General features: G+C 38.5%; 1 pseudogene; it reads right to left on the bottom strand.

Annotated features, from left to right (window-relative positions):
- The window catches only part of LOC103273329, a 55,140-nt pseudogene extending 36,153 nt beyond the window's left edge, over positions 1-18,987 (bottom strand).
- Positions 18,988-19,215: the final 228 nt, after the last annotated feature.

The following is a 19,215-nucleotide window of genomic DNA, read 5'->3' as shown; positions in this document are numbered from 1 at the left end:
ATATTATAATATACTTATATTTATTACATGTGTTATATGTTACATCTTATTATATATAAAAATAGGTAATGTTTTGAGAGTACTTTTTGTGAAATAGGTACTTGATCTGTCTTATCTAATTCTCACAACCACTTTATAATATAAAGACTATTGTCCTAATTATAGAAATGAAGATACTGAGGCTTAGAAAGAAAAGTCTACACAACGAATAAGTGCTGAAGTCTGGAATTTGCTCTTAGAAAGTTTGCCTCTGAGTCCTGGGCCCCTGGCAACGTCTTCACAATCATGTTTCTGCCTGATGAGATGTTCTTGTAGTCACAATATGTTTGCCCTTCTCTTGTTGCTCTATAAATGCCATGTTACCTGGAAAATGGCTAGTTGAATCAGATACATTTGAGAATACTTATAAATGTATGTAAATGTGTTCTATACCAAAAACTAAGTCAGTGGGATAAGGAGGAGTCCTCTTTCATCTCCAGGTTGTTCTGAGTGTTCTCTGGTTATAGTTTTCTCTACCAGAATCTATTATAACTCTTAACATTTTGATTTCTAAGGGGAAAAGATTGATGGAAACATCTGTGGAGAGCTAGAATCTTTAAGCCTTTTTTAATTTTTAAATTTTTTTTAAAGATATGGAGTGCAATTCAGATTTAGGTATATAAGTGATCATCATACAGGTATAGTTGGGGCCTCCCTTTCATCCCCACTTCACCTGTTTTGAGATCAGGTATTCTTATTGATGTTATGTGCTTCCCCTTCCCTGGAAGTGTCTTACTACTGCAAATTTATTTCTTATTGTATTATGGTAAACGTTCAGAATCTGCTTACGAATGAGAATATGTTGTACTCAGTTCTTTGTTTCTGTGATAGATCACTCAGTAATTCATCCAACTTACTGTGAAGTCCACAATTCTGTTTTTCTTTATGACTGTGTAATATTCCATTATGTATATGTACCACATTTTTTTTTATCCAGTCCAGTTTTAATGAGCAGCATGGTTGGTTCCATGTTTTTGCTATTGTGAATAGAGCTGTAATAAACATGTGTGGGCAGGTATCTTTTTTGTAGAGTTATTTAAGTTCTCAGAAGGGGATTGCTGGGTCAGTTTTTAAAACCAAGCATTTGACAGTTGCTCTCTCTGTATAAAAGCAGGGAAAGCCCTGTGGTTATGTCACAATGATATCTCCTTGCTGGCCTGAAAGAACTTGTACACATCATCTTGTCAGAAGTGCTGATGCAGCTGTCTTCATATTCTGGGGGAAATATCAAGGGTGGTCCCTTCCCTTGATTTTTTGCAAACTGTTAAATAAAACACATCTGGGAAACATACTTATAGAACAGGGTTGGATGACTTCTATTTAGAAATTGATTGGAGCTGGGCTCGGTGGCTCAGCCTGTAATCCTGCACTTTGGGAGGCTGAGGTGAGTGGATTGCCTGAGCCCATGGGTTTGAGAGCCGCCTGGGCAACTTGGCGAGACCTCATCTCTACAATAAATTCAAAAAATTAGCCGAGTGTGATAGTGTGCACCTGTAGTTCCAGCTACTTGGAAGGCTGAGGCAGAAGGATCGCCGGAGCCCAGCAGGTCGAGGCTGCAGTGGCCGGGAGCATGCCACTGCACTCCAGTCTGGGTGAAAGAGTGAGACTTCAACTCAAAAAAAAAAAAAAGAAAGAAAGAAATTGATTGGAGACAGAAAAGGAGCATTTTACTGTCCACATAATTCTGGTTTAGAATGAAGGGCATTTTTCAAAGATCAGACCACATGTGTATAATAATCAACTCACCTCCACCTTTTTAGTGTTTAGTTCCTAGGATATCAGGATGCATGATACACCATAGCAAAGGTACCAAGAATTGCAGACTTAAGTTTCAAAGGTTGTCACATCCCCTGTTTTGCAGATTTCTCATAGATAGCCATACATGCTTTTAAGATTGGTTCTCTAAGTTTTATAATTTCTGATATCCAATCAAGCAGATACTACTAGATGCCAAAGTTTAGGTTTATATTCTAATCAAAACTATAGTTCGTACTTTCTCAATTATGACATGAAGAATGGTCTTCTGAATAAAAACTTTTCCATCAAATCTAAAAACTTCACAAGTATATCATTTTCTTTCTTTTTTATTTTAAGAATGTGGGGTACAATTTAGGGTAAGGTATACAAATGTTCATTACCCAGGTATTCTTGTTGATGAGTTGATGTGGTGTGCCCCTCCCTCCCCTGGCAGTTTCCCTCAACTGCCAGTTCTGCCCCCCCCTGCAGTTTCTCACTTCTGCCAATTCCTTTCATATAGTATTATGATAATTGTTCACGATCCACTTATGAGTGAGAACCTATGATGCTCTGTTCTTTGTTTCTGTGATAGATCACAGAGTATGATAGACTCTAAATTCATCCAAGTTGCTGTGAAGTCCATACCAAGCATATCATTTCTAACCAGCTTCTTTACCATTCAATTCACAACTAAAATCTCTCTCTCTCTCTCTCTCTCTCTCTCTGTGTGTATGTGTGTGTGTGTCAGAGAGAGAGAATTTGAGAGAGTGAGAAAAAAGAACAAGTCTGTATTTTGTAAGAAAAAAGAAGTGTTCAAGAAAGGAACTATTAGTGACCAATACTGATATTTATTCAATGTGAAGGATTTAAGAGAGTTCTGAGGGTGTAGGAGAAATCATCATAATGATCCTAGCCTGTATTTAAATTTGTCCTGTGCAAGTTAACTAGGCTGTAGGCACAGCAGTATCTTGTATAACTACCAAGTCATGTTTATGAACTCACATGACTTCTATGGAACATGTGGTGAAGATATTTGAGGCATTATCAAACACCTGGAGATTTTCAATTCCTCATTTCTTGCTCATGTGATTTATTAACAGTTCTGCTAATGTAGATAGAATGCAACCCCAAATTATAGCAGTGGATGGGGCTGAATGTGCACAGCCTATGCAATTCAGAGCGCAAAATATCTGCAACCTACTTGATCATTTTTGAATCATCAGCTCCATCTTTATGTTAAATTAACAATTTAACAGCTGCTTTCATCAAAGTTCTTTTGTGTCTACCAACATGATACAGTAATTTTTTTTTTCTTAAAAGCAATTTCCACGATAATTTCTGCGTCTTTTCAGTCTCAGATTACTAATTTGCATGTTTTCTCAATTTGTATACAAATGTTCAGGCATTTATACACTATCTAGGGAGCATGAAACACCCTCTAGAGCTCTAGAGAATAATTTGATTCGTCTTATCATTCACTTACTTAAATTTCTTTTTCATTAAGGACAGGTGATGAATGAATGCAGTAAAATATGACTGAGCTTAGGTACAGAGTTTCCTAAATCAGAAATATTCTAAAGCAAAAGAGTAACCAAGGGTTCCTTTTTGACATAATTCCAGTAAATAGGACTATTGGACATGAGTCAGATTTGTTATAAAAGTCATATCTTTTTTTTTTTTTACCTTTTGTTTTCGTCTTCTTAAGCTACTATAGCAAAATACCATAGACTGGGTGACTTTAAAAAGCAGAAATTTATTTCTCACAGTTCCAGAGTCTGGGAAGTTCAAGATCAAGTTGCTGCTGGTTTGATTCTTGGCTTGTAGGTGGCCACTTTCTCGTGACATCCTTGATGCATGCACACACAAGAAAGAGCGAGGTATGGGGATTCTCTGGTGCTTTTTCCTATAAGGTGCACTAATCCCATCAGACCAAAGCTCAACACTTATGAGCTCATCTAAACTTAATTATTTTCCAAAAGCTCTGTCTGAAAACACCATCACATTGGGGTTTAGGGCTTCGATACATGAATTTGGGAAGGACACAATTCAGTTCACAGCACCTTTCATATCTTAAGAAAATTAGCTTAGCTTCAAGGTAGTTTAAAATCATCATTATATTTCTAAACTGTATGTGCAGCCTGAATGTTCTGGAGCTCAAAAGAAAGCATTAAGAAGATAATGCACCTAGATTTTCAAGAAAAATCTGATTTTTATTTTGGCAGAAATCACTTGAAATAATAGTTAGATGTCCCTTTTTTGGTCACCAGATCTCCTTAGAGCCCAACTCCTCCAAAGTGTAATGATCCTCCTTGAGGGCCCTCAGTGTCATATTCTATTCCAAATTGAATTGAAGAGGAGGCACACCCTAGCATGCAGCCTTTGTAATCAGTGATAATCCAGCCCTCTTGAGTAAAGCTCCAAACAGGAAGTGTTCAAATCTGACCCTTGTCTGAACTTGTGGAACTAGACAGTGAGAAATGACTGGACAGGATGGAAGAGGAAGAGGCACAGGAAAACTCCCATCCAAGGCCATGAGAAATTAATTGGAGCAAAGGGTTCAAGGAATAGGGGTACAAAATACCAACATCTGACCCTAAGTGTGAAGGACTGAGTTAGGGTGTGGTAATAGAATCAAAAGGCCTGGGCAAGTGAGGACAAAGTTGAAATGAGAATAGGTCCAAAGCAAATAAGGAGGCTCAGGTTTATCATGTCAAACAGCTTTTGGCCAACCATAGATTGGCTTATCAGCTACTGTATGCTACAGGAAGGGAAACTTGATCATCTGGCTTAGAGGATCAAAGACAGTGTGAACAGGAATGCAACTGTTCCCCAAATGGTGGGAAAGCAAGTGAGACAGCTCACAAAACGCAATGACTCTTAAAACGTTTGTTTAGATCTGAGACATGTCACATCCACTCACATGCCATTGGCCAAAGCAAGTCACAGGAACAAGCTTAATGTCATTTGGGCAAGGATACATGCGTCTTCAATGGGAGGCACTGTAAATGCCTTGTGAGTGGTAGCGACATACATTTTTCCTATAGGAAAGCAGCATAAATAGGTGGAAAGAATGATTCAATCTACCCTTTCTTTTCTCTCTCTCTCTCTGTCTTTCTTTTCTTTCTCCATCCCTTCCTCCTTCCCTTCCTTCCTTTAATTTATATGATCAGAAAAGGCAATCTACTACATCTTTTTAAAACACATTCTCCCTTATAAATGTTGTCATCTCTCTTGCCTGGTTATAGTTTCCTTCCATTTGCTTGTCAAAACACCAGCCCTAGTCAGATCCAAACACATTCTCTTCATGCTTTTATCTGTGAAGATGAACACCGCTGTAGAATGCTTAAAGAATAAGGCAAAACAGCACAATATTGTCATTATAAATTTATGATTAAGAATTTAACTTCTCATTCAACAATTCTAGTAAATTCTACTTTTTTTTCTCTAATAAGCTCATTCTTCCACTCTCTGCACTAATTATTTTAGACCCTTTTTAAAAATTCAAACCCATCACCCATCATACTCCACTGTGCTCTCTACTCTGACATGCCTCGGACAGATGGTGTTGATCCACACTTCATTAGAAGAACAGAAGCCATCAGGTGTTCTTCACCTCCCATCACAGACTCTGTGAACATGTCTGAGCTTGGACTCATCTTTTTCTTTACTTCTGTTGTGAGAGAAGAAGTTGTTCCTTTTTCCATCTAAAGGAGCTCTGGATCATGTCCTTTCTTATCTTTATAAGGGCTTCATCTCCCTAGTTCTTCATACTTTCTTCTATATAACTAATTTTTTCTCTCTCTAATCATTCCCCTTAGATGACAAGTTTTCCTTTTCTTATCTTGCAATCTTTGACAGGATCAAGCATGCTATCCTTATAGGAATATTATCATGACTCTTCCCTAATGACAGCACACAAATCTTAGTTTTCTTTTATTTCTCTGGCCATTTCTACTTTTGTGACTCATCTACTCCTTTAACCTAGTCCTAAATATGTTGGCCCCCTAAGTTCTGTGCCTCTTTAATGGATATTCTTTTCCTTGGTGATTGTATTCATTTCCATGACTTTTCATACCACCCGTTTGTAAATATTCTCATATTTCTACTTTATATATTGGATTATATATTGGATACTCTTGATTACTTATATATTGGATACTCTGGATTTTCATGTTTGATATTATCACTTGGTATCTTGCAGGTCTCTGAACTTTTTTTCCCCCTACAACAGAACTCTTGATTTTCTCCTCATTTCAAACCTGATCTAAACTCTTGATTTTCTCCTGATTTTAAGCCTGATCTAATCATGCCCCTCTTCTCACATTTCTTATATTATAAGATAGCAATACCACTCACTTGTTTCAGCCAGAAGCCTGAGAATTTTTTTTAGTGATTTTTTACTCTCTGACCCTTATATGCAAACTTGGGAACACCAAGGTATAATAGACTCTAACATCAAATGATTTTTCAGTCCACTTAGTTATTTATTTCTAGCTCCATCACTACCATCCTTGTCTCAAAAGCATTTTCACCTCTTCTCAGGACCACTAATTGTCTGGTGTCTTCCCTTCAGTGTTTACCTTCTCCTTCTGTCTTCTACACAGCAGTCAAAGAAAGGTTGCATTTGATTATCATGCTAAAAATCTGTCAGTATCATCCTCAATAGGACTCTATAATCTTCTGAGTCCATAATTTTTAGCATGGAATTCAGGACAACCTACACACATCTCAGGGCTCATTTTACTTTTCTCACCCAGCCACATGGATCAGGCTTTATTAAGCCAAGCTCTTTCTCACCCAATAACTTTCCTTATTTCATCTCGGAACTCTCCATTCCCCACTCATAGTGTCTCCTTCTTTAGATATTAGATGAAATACCACCTCTTCAGAGATGTTTTCACTGAACACTCAAATAAAAGAAGTGATCCTGACTGAAGTTTTTTCAAGATATTTTTGTTTCTTTCACAGAATTTATAAAAATACCTACAATGTTTTCTCTTGTTGTTTCTGTTTTATCTTATCTTATTGCTTATTATCTGTCTTCTCAAATAGATTCTTTTAGTTTAATGACATCAAGGGCATACTTGTCGTGTTCATGACTCTATGTCCAGCCCCAAGAATACTGCAGAAGGCATAAAAGGCAATCCACAGATATTTTCCAGTAAATAGAGGAACTACTAAAGAATGGCATTAGCCTTTTGTTGCAAAATATTTTTCATTAAAATACATGTTTTTGTTTAAAATATAAGATTTATTATTAATTGCCAATGACATAGTTTGCTGTAGCTAGCAATGCACTCATTTGATAATATCATATAGTTCACAACTCTTCCTAGAGGCCAGAGAATCAGGCTGGCATGTTGTGGCTGTGATCAAACCAACTGGGGATAAGGTGGCCAGGAAAAAGTGCTACTAGAACAATTCCATGAAACATCACTCCAACTGTCCTCGTCCATGTGGAACTTATAACACTATGCCACACATTATGTTGTTCCATGTGTTTTATATTCCTGTTATTTTGACAGAAGTTTTGGTAATTTTTGAAAAGTTTGATTATTTATTCTAAGCTCCTAGCCATACAATGTGCTATTTGAGATGCAAGTAGATGATAAAACATGGTTTGAACCATCAAGGGACATTAAAATTTGACAGGGGAAAAGGAAATGTCCAACATAAGAAAGTCAACTGCTTATATGTCTTTATTGGAAAAAACAACAACAGAAAACAATAAAATGATTCTATGCTTTCTTCTTATTCCAAATGAAAACCTTATGTACTCTTTGCTGGTATCTGAATTTTCAATTAACTTCATCCTGGCTATTCCAATCTCTTCTGCATTTTTACATATATCTCATGTCAATGCACTTACATCCTCTGACTTAACAGGGGCCCCCATCATTGCATAACAGGACTTTTATAAGAACTTCCCCATATTCTCACTGTCTTCGTCGTGACCCCACTTAAAAACTTCTCTCACTCAACTGCTGGACTAATCTCTAAAACAAAAACCTGGGACTGTCATTTCAGTAACTTCCAACTGAAACTTTGTTCAAATTTTCAATAGGTTCAATACTATTTATGGAATTGGTGGCAAGATGGCATCAGATCCAGTCAGAGTGTGGGAGGCTCTACATGGGTGAGTGTACAAAAAAATAAATCGAATCTGTGTCTGTTTGTGTATGCAAGTGGGTGAGCAAATGTCCAAATGAGGGAAGACAGGAGAGCAAGTGCCCAGGACCCCCTGCAGAAATGGCTACAATTTGTCACTGCTCTGAATTTGACACCTGCTGGGCACAGAAAGATCCCCCATAACCCAGAGTGTCTCTCAGGAAAAGACAGAGGAGATCAGTTGTCACCTAGCCCATACCACCACCTGTACAACAAGCCAGGCATGGACAGCAGGGACCATAATGAAAGCACGAAGAGGAAATCTGGAGCTGAGCCCCACTGGAGTAAAAAAATTACGAACCAACACTATTTTCCCTGTCTTGGGAGTAGGCAGAGATCCGCTTTATCGTCCCCAATTCTAAACTGCCTGCATCCTGAGACCAAGTGGTGATCTCTACACCTCTCTGAAACCGACCATAGTTTGCCCAGAAAGGATACTCCAAGTGGATGATATTGGTGATACAGTCACCCTACCCCAACACCAAACACAGACACACACAATCGGAGTGGGAGACCTAACAGTAGACAATTTGGGGGCTTTCTCAGAGAAAACCTGCTGGAGCAAGCTGAAGGATGACAATGAGGACTGCAGAAGAAACACAGGGAGGGATCCTGAGGCAGACTCCCAAGGAAGCCATGGAGAGGGCCCACCCAGAGCCTGGATGGGTCTCCGAGCCTTGCCACCAGGTCCCCAAATTTGGAGACCAGTAACTGCTGGGAAGGGAGCGACAGCTCCCAGTAGGAAAACCAAGCAGACTCTCTATCACCTGGGCAGAGAAGTGCTCCAGGGTGGCTTCTGCAGAAGAGCAGAACTATATCTTGAAACCAGGCATTGATCTCTGCATTATGTTGGGGCTGCTCTTTGCAACCTCAGAGAACATTGCCCCTGGTGCACAAGCTCTGACAGGTAACAGCACAAGCAGAACCCCAGATGCCAGATGATCCATCTCCAACCTGAACCAGGTGCTGGATAATAGACTGAGAAGGAGGCTGGTGGTGGTATTGGTTTGTTTGTTTGAATATCTCTTTTGGTTGCTTTGTTTGTTGGTTGTTTTCTTTTCTGACCTATTTCTCTTTCTTTGTTCTCTCTCTTTCTCTCTCTCTCTCTCTCTGTATGTATGTGTGCTTTCTTCTATTTTTATTTCTACCTTTCCTTTCTCCTACTTTTCCCTTTTCCCTCCTTCTGCTCTCTCTTTTCCCTCTTATACCCTGTCTTGGACTCAGGAGCTATGCAAGAATACTCACTGTAAGGCCACGTTATCCAGACATAGAGAATAATTTCCAACTGGCCCCTTCACCAGATAACAAACATATGACCTGCCAATAGGTTCTGAATCCTTGTAGCCCTCCTTATCCTCTAGTAAATGCTCAAAACTGTAAGGAGACAACACAACACCCCACCCCCAGGCCTACTTCATAATTTAACAAACCTGGAGCCCAGCTCAAGGAACGACCAAAGGTAGAACAAATATCAGAAGTGACTGCTTCTCCATTTTCCACAGAACAATAAAATTAAAGAGAAAGACAGGATAACTGCTACAAATGAAGAAAAACAAATGGAGAACTGCTGGGAAACAGAGCCCCAACAAAGAGTCAGTGCTAGAAAGAACAGCTACTGGGGCAGAGACAATGACTATCTCTGAGAACAACAAAACCTAGAAGGTACTTATGGAAATCATAGGTTCATTGGATAGCATGAATGAAAATGAAGAAATGCAAGGGCTAAAACTAAATGAAATTGCAACATAGCTGGACAAACTTAAGTAAGAATACTTAAAAATAACAAATATAAAGAACTTCATTCAAAAAAATAAATGACAAACTGACAAGCATGGGAAGCAGAATTGACCAAACTGAAGAAAGAATCTCAGAGCTGGAAGACCAAAATATGGAATTAATCCAATCTATTAAAAACATAGGAAAAAAATTAAGAAGGAAGAAGAAACTCTTCAAGAGATGCATGATTTTAGCAAGAAACCAACCCTATATCTGATCAGAATACCTGAAATAGACAGAGAAACAGAAAATACCCTGGAACAAATATTCCATGAGGTCATTCAAGAAAACTTCCTTCATCTGGCCAGAGGGATGACTATACAAGCACAAGAGATTCAGAGAACCCCTGCACGATATCTTATGAGAAGACCAACCCCTAGACACATAGTAATTTGCCTACACAAAGTGGGTATAAAATGAAAAATCCTAAAGGCAGCAAGTAAAAAAGGTCAGACCACCTACAGTGGGTAACCAATCAGAACTTTTGCAGACATATTTACAGAAACATGACAGGCCAGAAGGAATTGGACCTCATTCTTTAATGTTCTCAGAGATAAACAATTTCAACCAAGAATTTTCTACTCAGTCAGGCTGAGCTTCATAAGTGAAGGAGAATTAACATCTTTCCCAGACAGCCAATCTCTAAGAGAATATGCTGCTTTGAGACCAACTTTATAGGAAATGCTTTAAAAGGTGCTGTGCAGAGAAGAAAAAAGAAGCAAAAGAAAGACCATATGCATCACAAGATAACAAACAAACACAGAAGCTGCAGAACACACAGCACATCCATAAAAATGAACACACTCACATATATAAATGCAAAAGTTAAATAAAAACAAAGTAGCCTAACAAGAGCATTATGACAGGGACAAACATTTACATTTCAATAATCAGCCTGAGTGTGAATGTTTTAAAGGCATCACTGAAAAGACATAGAATGGCAAACTGGATATAAACACATGACACAGTAATTTACTGTCTCCAGGAAGCTCATCTCACCTCAAAGTATGCCCACAGACTTAGAGTATGAAATACGAATTTACAGATGAACAGATTACAGAAGGCAAGAGTCATGATCTTAATATCAGACAAAACAACTTTTAAGTTATCAAAAATTAAAAAGATAAGGAAGGACATTATATAATGATAAATGGTTTGATCCATCAACAAGAAATATCCATCCTAAACATATAAGCACCCAACACAGTTGCACCAGCTTTTATAAGGCAGCTACTAAGTAAACAAACAAACAAAAAAACCATATTGACTCTAGTACTATCACTAACTGGAGACTTGAGTAAACCACTAATAATCCTAGATAAGATCATCAGGGCAAAAAAATCAACAAAGAGATCTGGAACTCAACTTGATGGTTGACCAAATGGACTTAGTAGATACCTACAGAACACTCCACCCAACAACCACAGAATATACATTTTACTCATCATCACATCCAATGTACTCCAAGATTGACCACATCCTCAGCCATAAGTCAACCATAAACAAATTTCACAAGATGGAAATTTTGCCATGAACCTTCTCAGAACACAGTGGAATAAAAATAAATATCAACACCAACAAAATTCTCTCAAAACCCACAAAGGCATAGACACTAAACAGCATGATGCAGAACAACTCCTGGGTCAACACAGAAATCAAAATAGAAATTAAAAGATTCCTGGAAATGAATGAAGAGGAAGAAACATCTGACTAAAACCTCTGAGATCTCATGAAAAGAGTACTGAGAGTGGAAATTATATCTCCACGAACACAAATCAAGAAAATAGAAAGAGAACAAGTTGGCAGCCTAACAAATCACCTAAGGGAGCTGAAAAGGCAAGACCACCAAAACTCTAACTTCAGCACAAGAATCCAGATCACCAAAGTAAAAGTCCAAATACAGGCATAGAAGGCAAAAAATACCATAGAATAAATAAAAAAGACAGAAAGCTGGTTCTTTGAATGGATAAGCAAGATTGATGGACTCCTAGCCAGAATTACCAAGAAAAAGAGAGAGAAAAAAAAGCAAAAATAAACACAATCAGAAATACAAAAGATCAAGTCACAACTAACACTGAAGAAATACATATGATTATCAGAGATTATTATATACACCTGTATAGAAACAAACTTTATAACCTAAATGACATGGAGGACTTTCTGGCAACACAAACCTCCCAAGGTTGAAACAAGAAGAAATTGAGAGCCTAAATATATAATAACAACACAGGAATTTGACTCTGTCACAAGAAAAGGACCTATGGAAAAAAACCCTGGATCAGACAGATTTCCAGTGGAATTTTACAAAACATACAAGAAGGAACTCATATCAATCCTATTGAAAGTGTTCCAGGCAATCGAGAAAGAAGGACCACTTCCCAAATCATTTTATGATGCTAACATCACACACTGATACCCAAAACAGGTAAAAATCTACCTAAGAAAGAGAACTACAGACCAAAATTCCTGATGAACATAGATGCAAAAATACTTACCAAGATTCTAGCAAATCGGATGCAACAACACATCTCAAAAGTCATTCACCATGACCAAGTCGGTTTCGTCCCTGGGATGCAGGGCTGGTTCAATATTTGCAAGATCATAAATGTAATTAAATACATCAACAGATGTAAAAACAAGAACCACATGATTATATCATTAGTTGAAGAAAAAGCATTAGTAAAACAAGAACAACAGATGGTGGTGAGGATGTGGATAAAAGGGGATGCTTCTACACTGTGGTGGGAATGCAAACTCGCTCAACCTCTATGGGAAATAATGTGGCGATTTCTAAAAGAACTAGAAATTGACCTTCTAGCAATCCCCCTTCTGGCAGTATACGTAGAGGAACTTACATCACTCTACAAAAAAGATACCTGCACACGCATGTTTATTGCAGCATTATTCTCAATAGCAAAAACATGGAACCAACCATGCTGCCCGTTGAAACTGAATAGGATTTTTAAAAAATGTGGTACATATACACGATGGAATATTACACAGTCATAAAAAAGAAAAAATTATGAAATTTGCAGCAACTTGGGTGGATTTAGAGTCTGTCATACTCAGTGATCTACCACAGAAACAAAGAACTGAGTACCACATTGGACCCTGAGCACTTACCATAATACAATAAGAAATGGATTGGCATTAGAGAAACACTGCCAACGAAGTGGAGGCACTCAACATCAATAAGAGTTCCTGATTTCAAACCAGGCAAAGGGGGGACAAAAGGGAAACAGCAACTTTACCTATACATTGACCACTTGTATACCTCAATCTGAATTTTACCCCACATCTTTAAAATAAGAAAACAATTAAAAACTATTTACATGGCATTATTTACATGGTAAAATTATTTACATGGTTCAATAGGTTCAAAATTATTTGCATAGAATTCAAGGCCTTCCCCAATGCATCCTGCAAACTTCTTCAAAGTCCCTCTAAGACTTGTACTGTCTCTTATGAGCCAGTCATCATAAATAACTTGGATAAATAACAAATAATGAATTTGATGTTTTTTGAAGCATAACTTTTTTGTGTGTATTTTTGTTTTTTTAAATTTTCAAATGCTGATACATCTTCTGTGATTCAGGTTAGGTTTCGCAGTCTATGGAGGCCTTTACTGAACCATGTAACCTGACCTGACCACTCCTTTGAATCTTCATTGTAGCTAAATCTACATGTAGTAAAGAACAATTATTGACATGTATTGGTTTAATATTTTTCTCCTGAAGAATTGCAAGTGTTTTGAAAACAGGGGTTTGTCTTACTCATTACTCTTCAGTCCTCCACAGTCTACATCCTGGTACATAACAAACATGCAATTTGCGTTAAAGGTTTTTGCTAATCTGTTTGTCAGATACAAATGTGACCTTCACCAAAAGAAGTAACATTGTAACTTACTTTTGCTATCTTACATCAAGAAACAAATGTATTGTTGGTTCTTTCTTTGGAAGAGGGTTAGATTTGATAAAGTCAGTTCATTAGCCCCAAGGAGCCTAAGTGGGGAGCACTTAGAAGACGGATCCCAGCAGGTGGAGGCTGCGGTGGCCGGGAGAGCCACTGCACTCCAGTCTGGGCGACAGAGTGAGACTCCAACTCAAAAAAAACACAAACAAACAAACAAACAAACAAAAAACACAAAGGGGCTCACAGGGGGTTAAATAAAGATGCAAAGAAAGTAGAGTTGAAGAGAGGCTTCTCTCAGTTTTCAAATTTTGACAAGGTTCAACTGACATTTTATTAGCAACCCAGACACTGATGTTTGTCTCTGAAGACTTGAGAGAGTAAGTTTTGCCAAAGCTTTGCATCAAACTAAAATCACTAGTGCTCTTATCAAGGTAACCAGACAAATAAGAGGCAACTAATGGTAAAAGAACAGCAACAGATATTTTGGAGAAAAAGCAGTTTCTGAGTAATGATGTGGAGTTTTTCTTTCTTCTTTTGAAACGGAGTCCTACTTTGCCCTCAAGGCTGGAGTGCGATGGTCCAATTATAACTCACTTTGTCTCCAACTCCTGGGCTCAAGTGATCCTCCCACCTCAGCCTCTTGAATAGCTAGTACTACAGTTGTGGGACACCATGCCCAGCTGATGTGGATTTTTAAAATTAATTAATTATATTTATTTCAATAGCTTTAGGAGTACAAATGGGTTCTGGGTACATGACTTCTTTGTATAGTGGTGAAGAAGTCTGGGCTTTGAGTGTACCTGTCACCCCCATTAGTACACAGTGTACTAGACAGATAATTGGTCATCACTGCCCTACTTTCCAGCCTTCTCATTCTGAGTCCCCAGTGTCCATTAGACCATTTTACATGCTTCTGTAGACCCCTAGTTTAGCTCTCACTTGGAAATGAGAACATGCACGTACGTGCATTGGTTATGTAAAAATCCTCTTCCACTGCAGAGTTCCAGGGTTGAATTAATACAGACATCATGATCTGGTAGCTGCTACAGAACAGGGTATTTCTAACCACACAGGCAGGTGGACATGTGATATGTTCTTTCTCTAAGAGAGTGCCGAATCATGACAATGGAAGGGTGTATAACCGGCCTTAAGTTTCAGAAATAGGCCTTCTTAGGGATCCTGGTAGTTAAAACAGGGGTCAGTTGATTTTCAAGGTCTGAGATCACCCATTTATCTAATCTCTCCACATTTTAGGAGCCACAAAGATTAGTTGAATTCCTATTCTAGACTGACTAAATCTGTATCACTGGAATAGGACCTGGGAATATATATTTGACCAGACTGTCTAGGTGATTCTAAGGCACCACTAGGTTTAGAGACACCTGTTGCAGAAGCTAATGTGCCTTGAAAGTTTTAGAACAGTGATCCTATAACTTTGTCTCATATTAGAACTACCTGGGATGCTTTTAAAGTGCCTCGTGTACATGTACACTCGGTACCAATTAAATTTGAATCTAAGAGGTTGAGACTAAGGAATAGTCATTTAGGCTTTAGCAGGTGTTTACAATGTGTAACAAGCATAAAAACCACTTTTCATTTGTAGTGCAATGTGCAAGGCTGAGGGTGGCTTCTGGCTGCACTTAGAGGAGCTTGGATGAAGAGTGTAATATCACAGCTCCGCATAGCAGAAGTATCCCCAGGGATGGTTATGCAACAGCAAACCATCTTGCTCATGCCATTCGAACTGGCAAAAGACCACCTTGCACCAAATGGAAATCATTAATCTATGAAGAAAAATACTGCATAGGCAGCATGAAATGCTGCAAAGAGTGTCAGACTCAGGGTCAAGGGAGCTGCGTCTGTCATTTGTTACCTGGAACAATCTTAGCCAAGGCATTTGCTTGCTCTGAACTGCAGTTTTCTTACTGGTAAGGCGAATGCTACAGTAACAGCCTTAGTGTATGGTTGCTATTTTATTTTATTAAAAAAGCTGATGGCTGACATAGTCAAATGGTCAGAATGCTTTTAATTGAGATTGGGGGAACAATTTGGAATTCTTTATTTAATCTTGAGTCAAGTCTTCATTAATTAATATTTGTGATTTTCTTATTTGTTTCTCCATTATTAAACTCTTGTATAATCCTTTATAGGGCAAGTGATGCTAAATATTTTGTTCCTTTGTCTTAAAATAATCTGGCATCACATTTTCTTAATTGATCTATAGATTCCATAGTATTTTTACTTGTCTTCTCTATTGCTGCTGAATATCAGAAATGAGCCACGGCATACCTTTGTTGCCTAGATATCTGATAAAGTCCAGATCCATCTGGAAACCATTTGGAGTTCATGGGCAAATGAAATAGGTCATAAAATAATAAGAACTCAAGAGAAAAAAATAAACGACCAAGGTTGAGTTGGAAATTAAGGTCTTAGCTCTTATCTTTCTTAATAATGTCTCCTCTGCTTGTCATGGCAACCACATGTGATGCGAGTTGTTTGAAGAAAGGAGAAAACTGCAAAGAAGAGAGACAGTGAAATTCTGCAATGGGAGAGGTTATTTCTGAGACTTGTAAAAACTGACCAATGTGTATTGTCACTATTAAACCTCATGTGTATGAATCTACAAGTATCATGGTGGACTAAGATTTTGTGAGGCATGTTAGTTTTCACTTTCTTTTCTTTGTTGCTAAACATCAAAAGCTGTGGGGTCTCCATGTGGGTCCTCCTATGAGTGACTGTAAAGCACTTGCCATGGTACTATGCATGTAGAAGGCACATTGTATCTATTAGATGAATGTGAATAACATGAATGAGTAGTAGGTATGTGCCAGATTGTCTGTATATAAATTTTCAGTAGAAAAAAAATCTACTTAAAAAAAAGCAAGAATGAAAAACTTGTTTGATCAATAGAGAATTATAGCAACTAGAGTTGAATCCTTTTTCAAGGACACCTACTAAATGTTGAAGGGCATTCGGGCAGATGCCATTCAATTGTAGCACATTTGCTCTTTGCACTGTGCTCTCTGTAGATTCTTACATAATTACAAATAAATACAAGGGTTACCCATTACTATAGAGTAGGACTAAATTTGTTTCCTTAATTAGCAAAGCTTTGAAATTTCAGGACTCAAAGACACCTAGAGACCTGTCAAAGGGTTATTCCTTGGACCATTTATCCTTTGCTTGAGACATTGTGACATTGTAAAAGTGCTCAGTGGCTCAGCCTGTAATCCCGCGCCTTTGGGAGGCTGAGGTGAGTGGACTGCCTGAGCCCGCGGGTTCAAGACCTGCCTGGGCAGCGAGACCTCATCTCTACAATAAATCAAAAAGTCAGCTGGGCGTGGTAGTGCGCGCCTGTAATTCCGGCTACTCGGAAGGCTGAGGCAGAAGGATCGCCGGAGCCCTGCGGGTTGAGGCTGCGGTGGCCGGGAGCGGCCATCGCACTCCAGTCTGGGCGACAGAGTGAGACTCCAACTCAAAAAAAAAAAAAAAAAAGAAAAGAAAAAAGAAGTGCATTCAGTTTTTCTCACATTGATTTTAGCTTTTAGATGTATGTGTTTTCAACTCTCTTTCTGCTAGGGCTGTGTGGAATGAAGTGAATTCTCACAAAATCTAAATAATCTAGATGCTCTCCTTTAATCAGAGGAGGATAGTGGTCATACATTTTTTTTCCAGCACTGATTATTTTTACAAAGAGGAACAGAGAAAATTTGGAACCTTTAGCAATTTCTCTGAGGACAGAAGTGATAGATGGCAATGAGGTCCAATTAGACCACAGTGAATCCCAACTTGATGATTTTATTTTGTGTGTGTACTATGGGTAGATTCTAATTTTTTCTTTATAACTGATATTAAATAGCAGCCTGATGCAATGTTGGGAAGTATCTACTCAAAGAAATGCAACAAACATCACACATTCTACTTCCTGCAATGTGGGTAAATAATCTTCTAATAAATGTACAACCAGATATCGGTATAATTATCTTTTGTATAATAGGAAAATTCATAATTCATCAATTCCTTGAAAGAGAAGAAGATATCATGAATATGTATGCTTTAGACTGGTGACTAGGAATTTGACAGTGGGCCTTCTCTACTCATCTTAAGAAAACAGCAGATTGTACTTTATGCTGGTAATCTCCAGTTTCTTCCACCTAGGCGTTCCTTTATGAGATTTAAGCACCTGTGCTCCTAATCAGTCCTAATTATTGCAGGAAGTGTATTGCGAGTTTTTAGGCACTGTAGAAGTTGGGCTGAGAAATTAATCTTGTTCTCCCAAACATCTTGGTATCTGCATGTCAAGAACAGCCCATGCGTATTTATGCGGAGTCTCTGTCTGGCTGCCATAGTCCAAAAGGTTTGGATTCAGCCTTAATTTTCTGGCCTTTTGTCTGAGGCCCCTAAATCTTAGATTTTATTATTGTTTGTTTTTCTGAATTTCTTTATCTTTCCATGAATGCACTTTTTCATATATATGTGCCATCTCTAGATGAATTTGAATATTGCCTTGCTGTGCACCTCTGTCTTCTACCAACAATTGAGGTGGATCCATTTAGACATGTAGATCTACTGTCTGGACTTCACTTCTGGGAAGCATTTCTGCCACATCCAGTGAGTGAGGTAATCTAACTGCCTGCAGTTCTCTTTTCCTCCCAGTCTAGCCTCAGCTGAGGAGAACCACGTGGTCTGGGGTTACTTATGTCCTTCTCAGGACAGCCCACAGCCAGTTTAACAACGTTAGGACAAAAGCCCACAGTGCAATATTCTCTCCGGAGCTCCTTGTGAGGCTAGGCTGGGTTGTGTTGCCCAGGCTGGAGTGCAGTGGCATGCTCACGGCCACCCCAGCATCAACCTGCTGGACTCTGGTGATCCTTCTGCCTCAGCCTTCCAAGCAGCTGGAACTATAGGTATGCGCTACCATGCCCACCTAATTTTTTGATTTATTGTAGAGATGAGATCTCGCCAATTTGTCCAGGCTGTTCTTGAACTCGTGAGCTCAGGTAATTCCCTCACCTCAGCCTCCCAAAGTACTGGGATTACAGGTTTGAGCCACCTTGCCCAGCCAGTGTGACCATTTTTTAAGCAATTCTGCTTCTGTCCCTTTTTTCCTCACAGTTGTTGATCCTTAATAAACATCTTCACTACAAATCTTGTCTAAAAGTCAGCTTTCAGAAAACTGGAACATTAGAAATAGGACTTTCATTACCTACCCAGGGAGAAGCAACTAACAATGACAACTTCTCCAGATCCTTCTCTCAGGCCCAGAGGTTCTTCTGTAATGTTTGGTAGAGCAGTCCCAGCATGTCCTTGTGTGCCCATGGTAAAGCAGCAACTCCACATTTCCTCTAAGCCCATGTCTGCAACCCTCCCAATCAATGACTGCCTGAAGCAATTTCCATGAGGTCCAAATGACGTTTCAACTTTATTTTGCTCTTAACTTCTGTGATAGCAGTATATGCCTATCTTTTGATAAAACTGTACAAAAGAGAAAAGTTCGTTTTTAGGGCACAAAAAATTCCATCTTTTTCTTGTTGCTAAAACTTTGAGTTTTCAACAGTACCCATCAACATTTGACTGGAATTC

The sequence above is a fragment of the Carlito syrichta genome, unplaced genomic scaffold (assembly GCF_000164805.1).
Source record: "Carlito syrichta isolate Samal-C Ts95f unplaced genomic scaffold, Tarsius_syrichta-2.0.1 Scaffold313994, whole genome shotgun sequence".
NCBI classification, from domain to species: Eukaryota; Metazoa; Chordata; class Mammalia; order Primates; family Tarsiidae; genus Carlito; species Carlito syrichta.
This window is presented reverse-complemented; position numbering and strand designations above follow the sequence as displayed.